Source organism: Meriones unguiculatus, chromosome 1 (assembly GCF_030254825.1).
Source record: "Meriones unguiculatus strain TT.TT164.6M chromosome 1, Bangor_MerUng_6.1, whole genome shotgun sequence".
Classification (NCBI taxonomy): domain Eukaryota; kingdom Metazoa; phylum Chordata; class Mammalia; order Rodentia; family Muridae; genus Meriones; species Meriones unguiculatus.
This window is the reverse complement of record NC_083349.1, coordinates 49,720,130-49,731,370: the sequence shown is the minus strand read 5'-3', so window position 1 is coordinate 49,731,370 and position 11,241 is coordinate 49,720,130.

Here is an 11,241-nt window from a genome sequence, read left to right as displayed (position 1 = left end):
GGACTTTAGCTTTGTGCAGGGTGATTAATATGATCTATTTTCATTTTTCTGCATGTAGACATCCAGTTGGACAGGCACCAATTGTTGAAGATGCTGTCTTTTTTCCATTGAATGGTTTTGGCTTCTTTGTCAAAAATCAAGTAGCCATAGGTGTGTGGGTTTATTTCTGAGTCTTTTGTTTGGTTCCATTGATCCACCATTCTGTTTCTATGCCAGTAACATGCAGTTTTTATTACTATTGCTCTGTAGTACAGCTTGAGATCAGGGATGGAGATGCCTCCAAATGATCTGTTGTACAGGATCATTTTGGAAATTCTGGGTTTTTTGTTTCTCCATATGAAGTTGATAATTTTTCTCTCAAGGTCTATAAAGAATTGTATTGGTGTTTTGACGGGAATTGCATTGAATCTGTGGATTGCTTTTGGCAGAATAGCCATTTTCACTATGTTAATCCTACCAGTCCATGAGCACAGGAGATCTTTCCATCTTCTGATATCTTCTCAATTTCTTTCTTCAGAGACTTGAAGTTTTTCTCAAACAGGTCTTTCACTTGCTTGGTTAGAGTCACCCCAAGGTACTTTATGTTATTAGTGGCTATTGTGAAGGGTGTTGTTTCCCTAATTTCTTTCTTGGCCCTTTTGTCTTTGGTACATAGGAGGGCTTCTGATTTTTTTGAGTTAATTTTGTATGCAGCCACTTTGCTGAAGGTGTTTATCAGCTGAAGAAGTTCTCTGCTTGAATTTTTGGGGTCGCTAGAAGGGGAAGTTAGTATGACCTGGAGAGGACAGGTGCTCCATAAGGACCAAATATATCTGAGCTGTTTCTCCAACCAAGGACCATTCATGGATATAACCTAGAACCCTTGTCCAGATATAGCCCATGGCAGCTCAGTATCCAAGTGGGTTCCCTAGTTAGGGGAACAGAAACTGCCTCAGACATGAACTCAGTGGCTGGCTCTTTGACCCCCCCAAGGGAGGAGCAGCCTTGCTAGGCCATAGAAGAGACATTGTAGCCAGCCCTGAAGAGACCTGATAAGCTAGGATCAGATGGAAGGGGAGGAGGACCTCCCCCATCAATGAACTTAGAGAGGGGCAGGAAGGAGATGAGGGAGGGAGAGTGGGATTGGGAGTGAATGAGGGAGGGGGCTACAGCTAGGATACAAAGTAAATAAACTAATTACTATAAAATAATAAAGAAAGAAAGAAGTCAACTCAGTGATACTTTATGAAGTCCTGTTATCCACTAAAGAGCTGCAGTGTGTTGACTTTGATCAGAGAAGGTGCTGTGACAAACCAGTACAGACATGCCAGCTCTCATCTTCACAGCTGAGTAGAGATTTATGGGGTTAATGGGCGGAGATGGTGGAAGGAGGAAATGGGGAGGGGCATGTTATTGGGGATTTACTACACCAGCATCTACTCACACCGAATGGAGTCTTCACAGATAGGCTGTCTTCCTGACAGGCTTAATAAGTCTTAACATTTGATGTCCCGGTGTTGGTACCATTTTAGAAGGTCATGGAGACTTTGAGAGGTGGGACCAGGCTGGCAGAAGGAGGAGGGTTGGAACTGGTCCTGGGTCAAATCTTGTATCTTGTCCCTTCTGGTTCCTGTCTTCAGTGGGGTGACAAAGTTTTCCTGTCACAGGCTCCCGCTGCTGAGATGCTCTTTTCAGATGCATGAGCCCAAGTGGCTGTCGACTGAAACATTTGAAAACATGGGCAAAATTAATCTTTATTTTTAAACATATTTTGGTTATGATAATATAAAAATAATTGATCCAAACCATTTTGAGAAAAATCTATCTTAAAAGTTTAAAACTTAAAAAAAAATAGATAAGTTGAAAAATTTGGCACAAACTTGATAGAATAGATGGTCTTAGAGGAAAGGAATTGTTAATGGAGAAAATTAAATCCCTCTGAAGCATTCCCAAGGATAGATTACACTATATTATTTGAGGGGAAAAGTCAGTAAATAAGACCAAGGAAAGGAAAACAAACAAGAATCTTGTCTTAATCTACTTACAAACCAATGTAATATAAGGTGACATTATATCCTAGTTAAAAAAAATACCTAATGGAGAAAGCACACTTAGAAGACAAGTACAGAGATTTGAGATTGGCTAGTCATATGATATTAAATAATTGTTTTATACCTTGTTGTAATATTCAGTATCAGTACTGTGCTTCTGAAATATCTTATGTTTTAACGATATAATAAATTGTTTCTGGAAAAAAGTTATCTGAGTCTAGAAATGTCCTTTAAATATCTTGCTTGTTTTGATGAGATATACACAAAATGAATTTGATCACACATTAATAGTTATCTGGGGTAAAGATGACTATTTGTGGCTCATATTGTTTTCAAAATCTCATGTGTTAGAAAAATCTCCACAATAGAAATTCACAACACAAATAAATAAGATTATTATTATTTAAATCACTTAGAGAAGTGAAATAAATATTGTAATAAGTTTAAGGTGTATTTTGTAATGCATAAACCAATTCCAATAATATTTGTTACTTAACTATGTTATTTAAGGGTATCCTCAACATTGCTTGAAAAGAAGTTTCTTCACAGTTCCATGAAACAATAACTTACTGAGTTGTTAAGAGATTATGTATGTAGACAAAAAAATGATGAGCTTCAACAGTTGAACAAAACTTTTCGTGTGTTTGTACATGGTAAAGAGGAAATCTATAAAAAAGCAAAACAAGATCCACGAATTTATAGAGTTTACATATCTATAAGCAGAAAGAGAAATGTGAACATTTCATATGGTAGCAAAGAAAGCAAATGTACTATAATATATGATAATATGGCATACATATTTGCATTAAAGCTTGATTAGGTCTCTAAGTGCAGAAAACTAAACTTGAGTTCTGGAATCAGGTAGAATTGAATTCAAATTCTGAGTCTACTATTAATCCATCTTCAAAATCTTTACTTAGTAAAATGTCTGTACAATTACCAATTTTATAGTATTTGTGTGGGTACTGTTATGCCATATACAAAACCCTTTTCAGCTAGCTAGATTTTATTAAATCCCATCTATGGACTTCTTAGAGTTAATTGGTTTGTGTAATTATTTTCTTCTTTTACTTATTAGATACCTTAATACTACTAATAATAAGCATTTTTAAAATACAAAGACTCTACTAGCATATATTAGTTATAGGAAATAATAAGGTTAATTATTATATATTTATTTTATTTTATATGTATGGATGTTTTACATGCCTGTATATCTTGTATCATGTATGTGCATGATACGTGAAGGCCAGAGATGGCATTAGACCTCCAAAAACTTGAGTTACAAAGATTGTTAGCAGCTGTGAGGGTACTGGGGACTGAACCTGGATCCTCTATCAGAGTAACAAGTGCTCATAACTGATAAACAATCTTTTCAGCCATCATTACGATATTTTGCACATGTATATATGTACTTTAATTATATTCATCTCTAATTACCCAACCTTATTTTTCAATGACTGGTCATTTAAAGCTGTATTTTTTAATTAAATTTTTATATTAGTTACAGCTTATTAACTTTGTATCCCAGCTGAAGTACCCTCTCTGATTCCCTCCCAATCCCACCCTCCCTCCTTGCCCCTCTCTAAGTCCACTGATAGGGGAGGTGCTCCTCCCCTTCCATCTGACCCTAGCCTATCAGGTCTCATCAGGGCTGGCTGCAATGGCCTAGAAAGGCTGTTCCTCCCTCTGGGTCAGGGGAGGAAAGAGTTCAAAGAGCCAGCCATTGAGTTCATATCAGAAACAGTCCCTGTTCCCCTTACTAGGGAACCTATTTGGATACTGAGCTGCCATGGGCTACATCTGAGCAGGGGTTCTAGGTTATATCTATTAAAGCTGTATTATTGAATCTCCAAGTTTGTATAGTTTTTGTAGTTCCACTTGTTATTGATGTCTAGTCTTTTTCCATTATACCCTAATAATATACATGAAATGTTGTTGACTTTTTTATGTATTAATACTTGTTTTATATCTCAAATTGTGACTGATTCATGTAAAATTTCCTTGAGTGCTTGAGAAGAATTTGTATTCTTCAGTGATTACAATGAATATTCTATAGATGTCTTTAAAGTATATTTGATCTATGATACTTTCAATTAGAAATTTGTTGAATTTTATTGAATCTACTTATGTCATCTATTGATAGCAATGTGACATTGAAATCATGCACTATTGTGCTTGAATTAAACTATACCTTCATTTTCAGTAGGGTTTATTTTATGAAATTGGTTGGTTTAATATTCATTGCACACATATTTTAAATTATTTTATTAACTGATTATTGCAGACATGTTGCGGACATGTGAGTTACACTCTTGCTTACCTTTAGATTCTACTGGCTTGCAAAATCATTTTTTTTAACCTTTAGTCAGTGCATGTTTTGCAGACAAAACCTAGTTGGATCTTGCTTTTCACACATGTCGATAGTCTGCATTTTTAAAAATTTTTTTGGAGATAGGAATATTTGTATTTAAATCTATTGTTTAATTATGTATATTTAAATTCATCTTAGAGGTGTGACGGTTTTACTAAATGTAATGATAAAGCTTCATTATCATCTTGACTGGGTTTTAGAGTCACTGAGGAGACACAGGTCTCGATCTGTCTGTGAGGGTGTTTCTATGTAGTTTTGACTGAAAGGAAATACACAACCTCAATGTGGGCTGCATGCCCAGACTGTATAAAAGTGGGAAGAAGGAAAGTGTGAAAGCCTGATGAACACCAACATCCATCTCTCTATGTTCTACAACTACAGATATAATGAAGCCGGCTGCCTCATATTTCTGCCTCTAGAGGTTTGTCATCTCCGTGCCTTCTCTATCATGATGGTTCTAACATCCAGCTTTTCACCAAACAAACCATTCCTTCCTAAAGCTGTATTTTGTTTTTTACAACAAGGAATGTTTTTTTTTCATCAATTACACTTTATTCATTCTGCATCCCCCCCATAAGCCCCTCCCTCCTCCCCTCCCAATCCCACCCTCCCTCCTCCCTCTGCTTGCATGCCACTCCCCAAGTCCACTAATAGGGGAGGTTCTCCTCTTCTTTCTGATCTTAGTCTGTCAGTTCACATCAAAAGTGGCTGCATTGTCCTCTACTATGGCCTGGTAAGGCTGCTCCCCCCAAAAGGGAGGTGATCAAAGAGCAGGCCAATCAGATTATGTCAGAGGCAGTCCCTCTTCACATTACTATGTAACCCAATTGGACTCTGAACTGCCCTGGGCTACATCTGTGCAGTTATATCAGGAGTGGGGTCAATGCTGTGATAAACCCGAGCAGGTAGTTTCTAAGCTTTCGGAACCGGGATTCAGGACTGTGGAAAAGTTTGGAGCTGGGGACTAGAGAAGCCTTAGAATGCTGTGTATAAAGATTTCTGGGCGATTCTGGGGGAATCTTAGGTTTGAAAGAGCACAAAGCTGAAAGAAATCTGGGGAGTAGAAAATCAGTTCACAAGGTTTCAGGGGGAAACAAGGACTCTATTGGAACTGGACTAGAAATCACCTATGTGATGGTTTGGCAAAGACCCCTGCACTTGCCTGTGCATTGAAAAGTCAGGCAAGGGAACAGATGTTTACACATGCAGATAAGGGAGCTGTCAAGGAAGCAGCTGTAATTGCTGAAGACATTGGAACCTTAAAGTGGATTTTTTTTTTCACTCTATCCATGCAAAAGGTGGCCCCAGAGGAAAACCTTATCATTGTGTGGAAGGCCCCAACTTATGAAAATGTAAATTAATTACAAAGGTAAGGTCCTGATTGAGAATGCTGTATTCAAGCTGCCACCTAAGAAACAGTGTCCAAAGTTCACTGACCAAAATGCAAAGAGTCCCCTATTGTGCTAGAAGGGGACCAAACTATACCTCAAGTTAGTAGAACCTGGCAATCCTATCTACATGGTGGTGTATTGTAAATGTTTTTGTTTGTTGTCAGGTTGACCCAAGCTGGCGTTATCTGGGAGTGGAATGTCAACTGGGGAAGTTCCTCTACAATATTTGCCTATAGACAAGCCAAGGTATCATCTTCTTCACTAATAATTGATATGTGTAGGCCCAGCCCACTGTGGGTACTGGCAGTCTTATACAGGTGGTCCTGGTTTGTATCTAAAAGGTAGCTGAGCAAGCCATGGGGAGCAAGCAATTTCTCTATGACCCTGATCCACTTTCTGCCTCCAGGTTCTTGCTTTGAATTCCCTTCATGATATTTTCTGATTGAGAAATTTCAGATTTTTGTTGTGGAGAAGGTGTGGCCTAATAACGTTTATTATTCGGCTGTAATTGTTGCAGTGGTATTATCTAACCCGCTAGCAATCAAGTAAAGACACAGACACCTGCTGTATTTTATAAAATAGCCTTTACCTGGGGCATTGCAGATATTAACCCTCTAAACTAACTTTACCTCCCAGCCCCAGTCTTGAGCTACCTCCCATCCATGATCCCAAAATACTTATTAATGTTCTCCATCTCCTCCAACCACGCTGATCAGCCATGTTTTCCTTTCCCACGATAACCATGGCGCTGTTCTGTTTTCTTCTCCTCTGATCCTTTCTTCTCCTTCCTCCTCTTCTCATGGTCCCTCAACCCTACCCTGTGAACCCCAAACTCCACCTCCCCTTCTGCCAATTCCAAGCTTCAGCATATTTTATCAACCAATCAGCTTTAAATTAGATGGAACAAGGTACACACAAAGACAGGTATATGAGAATAAGCACATCTGAGAGAAACAAGACCTTGGTGGCCAGTAATTACTATTAAAATACACAGGCACCAGGCCAATCCCCAGCACCCTCTCCTCCCCAATTTCCTTTTGGTCATAGTCTTTATAACATCAGTAGAAACCAGAATAAAACATCAGGCAAGGACAAATACAAAAGTTATAGGACCGTGGAGGCTTATTTCAAGGTTCCAGAAAGCTACTGAGTCCAGAGAACAGTTAGAACATTCAAGGAAAACCTAAGATCCTATAGTGTGAAGCTGTGAAGGTGGAGCCTAAGTTAGGTATAAGCTCTAGGATGGTGGAGTTGTATGGATCAGGAAATGTCTGCTGAGGAAGGATTGGCCTGAGAAAGAGATCACATGTGTTGACTGCCTCCAAACTGGAGCAGGTGTCTCCTCAAGCATGTTGAAGCCCAGACGCCTTCATAATTCTCAGATGTTTGACACGGACTTCAGGGTTTCCTTTTTGTTCTAGTGCCTTTCCACCTTGCTTTCATCTGGCGTTTCCTTGTCATCCTCCCACTCTTCCATTTTAGAATGTGAATGCTTGCTTTGTGGCATTTTTATGATGGAAGGATATAACTTTCAAAAAAAATTTTTTTTCAGGGGCTTATAGTTAAAAGCCTAAATCTCGGTAGAGAATCAGTACTTAGACTTTTAGGAGTATTGGGCAAGTTAAGGCTTTGGGTATCTCTGAAGATAGATTAAGTGTGCTCCACCTTAACTATGGTGATCTTTAGACTTTGAGGGTCTAGGATAAAACATTATGTTTTAGAATAACGTGCTTGGTAATGATTATGATATGAAACTTTTTTTGTCCATTAACAGATTAATGGATAAGTATAATGTGGTATATGCATATAACAAAACTATATTCAGTCATAAAGAGGAATGAAGTCATTTTGAAGACATTTTTAGAAACATAGGTGGAAATTATGTTTAGTGACATAAGCTAGACTCAGAAAGACAAATGCTGCAAAGACAAACACATGAAGACAGAAACACGTTAAATTTTAAGTTTTATATGTATACATATGTGTTTCCACAGAGATGTTCAAGCCACAGAATAAGGAAGACGATCATTCTTCTCACTTTGCCTCTTGACTGATGGTGGATCTGGATAGTGGCCAACTGTATTTCTCTGCTGCCACCATTCCTGTTCTAAAACAATGGCCGGAACCCACAAGCCAGGAGCCAAAATAAATAGTTCATTCCCTGAGTTGCTTTTGTCAAATACTGTGTCATACCATCAGCAGCAACAACAGCAATAAAACCCTCCATAGCCAATAAAGATTGAATTGTCATTCGCCCCTAGTGATGTGGCCTTGCCAGGCCACAGAGGAAAAGGATCCAGGCAGTCCTCATGAGACTTAACAAGCTATAGACAGATGGCAATGGTGAAGAACTCCACCTTTCAGTGGACTAGGGGACAGGAATAGGGGGAAAGAGTGAGGGAGGGAGGATGGAACTGGGAGAGTTGAGGGAAGGGGCTTCATTCAGATATCTAATGAATAAATTGTGAGGAAAAATATTGAAATTATAAAAAGACTAGATTGAATTACTCAGCATATCAATAACTTCAGGATATTTGGATTAAGTTAGTGAAAAGTCATGGTCTTTTGTAGAAGTTATGTTGGCTGGCTTGTTCATATGTTTCTTTGATGTAATCTGTACATCTTTTGAGATGTCTGTCTTTTTCATATCAGAGTCTTCAGAATGAGCAGTTTTCTCTTTAGGTTTCAGTTGCTGTGCTACTCAGAGACAGCAGATCACCATACCACAACACAAAAACAAACCAGGTACAGAAATTCAATTAAAAAAATCAACTATGAGCAGCAGAGAAAGCACCAATAACCAGTGAAAAGAGAGAGGCAATATAATACAGAATAAACTGCAAAATTAAAAATGAGTGAAGGTAGATAAGATTCCATGCACTCTGCCGAACAGTTGGCCATAAGTCTCAGTGTCTGCTTTGATAGTCTGCATGGAATCTTATATAAGAAGTGGGAAATAGTAAGATCTGGAGAGGACAGGAACCCCACAAGGAGAGCAACAGAACCAGAAAATTTGAACACAGGGGTCTTCCCAGAGACTCATACTCCAACATGGAGATAACCTAGAACCCCTGCACAGATGTAGCACATGTCAGTTCAGTGTCTAAGTAGGTTACATAGTAATAGGAACAGGGACTGCCTCTGACATAATCTGATTGGCCTGCTCTTTGATCACCTCCCCCTGAGGGGGGAGCAGCCTTACCAGGCCACAGAAGATGACAATGCAGCCACTCTGATGAGATCTGATAGACTAGGATCAGAAGGAAGGAGAGGGGGACCTCCCCTATCAGTGGACTTGGGGAGGGGCATGTGTGAAGAAGGGGGAGGGAGGGTGGGACTGGGAGGGGAGGAAGGAGGGGCTTATGGGGGGATGCAAAGTGAATAAAGTGTAATTAATAAAAAAATAGTGAAGGTAAAGATGATAGTAACAAGAATAAAAGTATGGAGGATAGAGAGAGAATCAAGGTCAAAGTACAGCAAAGATAAAAGAAAATAATGTGAAGAAGAGAAAAAGAGCCTAAAATTTGGTTACAAAATAAAATCATTCATGTAAACTATTTATGAAAAGAAAGAGAAATTCAAATTAAAAACACAAAAATAAAATAAAACAGATCTGGGCCTGTACATATACCTATGTTATACACAGGCTTATAGCCTCAGTTACTGGAGGGAATGAGGGAAGAATAACCACAAATACAAGTCTTGCCTGGACTATGGTATAAGTTTAGGACTAGCCTGAGCAAAATTTTTATACCCTGTTGCTAAACAAAAACTATATAAAGTTGGGAAAAAAGCTCAGTGGTAGAGGGCTTACACGGTCTATGCCAGGACCTAGGTTCAATGTTCAATTCTCACAAACAAAATGTAGAAATACATAAAACACACTAAAAAATACATATGTATCTATGTATGCATATGCAAACATATATGTACATGTTTGTTTGTTAAGCCTCTTTTCAGTTTATCCTGTATTGAAATCAATTTGTTCTGTTGGTGTCGGGTCAAACATGGAGTAAATTATGGTTTCTCTTCCTCTGTGGTCTGTGGGTCTAGGCAGGTTCCTTCCCACTCCAAGACATCTGCTCCAGTCAATGTCCAAGCTGAGAGGTATACCAGCAGAATGTATGGGAGAAGCAGAGAACCGAGTTCCGCCCTGGAGGCGTCAAGCTGAGGGACCAGGTCTGTCTGCCTCCCAGGTTCCGCTTTCTTCGACGACACACAACAGTAAACTACCCAGTGGGTTCCTTAAGTTTTAATCAAGAGACTAAAATGTAGGGTAAATCACAGTAACTGCACCCAGCAGAAAAAAATCACAATCGCTAAAGCCACCTCGCCCTCTAGTGGTGAAATGCACACCAGGTTTTTATGTTGGTTTGATTGTTTTTTTTTTTTTAATTTATTTTACAACCCAAGGGTGCCCCTCCCTCCCAGTCCTCCCCTTCCCCCTTCCCCTCTCCCTTTTCTCCCAAAAAGGGGAGCCCCCTCCCCTCTAATCAACCTCTGCTGCTCTCTGATCCCTGTTGGTCTCAGGGGCCACAGGTTTTTCCTGAGACATTTTTTTTTAATGTCTTAAATGGTTTCCTTATTCAAAAAACCTTTAAATCATACACATTCAAATAATGTTATGTAGACCGAGCATGTATTCCTAAATATATGTAAACAAGTATACTGTATTCTAATATATATTGTGTATATAATATGTAAAGTATATATAATTAATTATATATTATTACACACCATACAATTATTATATTATTATATATTATAATTAATATACTAACATAATATATTGTATATATTATATATTAGAATATAGTATACTTATGTGTGTAGATAAATATGTAGATGGTAAATAGAGAGTGGGTGTAAAACAACTAGTAAAAAAGACCATGAATTTGAGAGAGAGCAGCGGAGAGTTACACAGGAAAGCTTGGAGGGAGAAATAGGAAGGAAGAAAACAATCTAATTATATTTTAATTAGAAGAACTAAAAAGGTGGGTCCCCTTTGTACAAGAAAAAATTGGGGGAAGGAAGACTGCAATTTTAAGTAACTGTTTTTGACCCAGTTTTATTAGTTACATTTCCATGTCTACCCACTTACGGAGTTAACTTTTTTTATTGTTAAATTTTGATTCTTAGAATCAAAAGTCTGCCAGACTTTAGTGATTCTGAGATAACCACAAAATGTTTTCCTTTAATGACATAGATTTCAAGACCTGTATGTGCTTTAAAATATTTAGTCACTGAAAATTAAATTTTATCTATAAAAGCTCTTGACACATGAAGGAACTAAGTGTAGACCAGTAGATACGAAAATAAGACAGTTTTGTTGTGAAATAATTAGATATATAGCACGATCAGGTTGAAGCTTGCATACGTGGTTTTTAACTTGGAGGGTGGGCCGTTTGGAGCTCAGGACACATGTAGCAATGTCTGGAGACATACT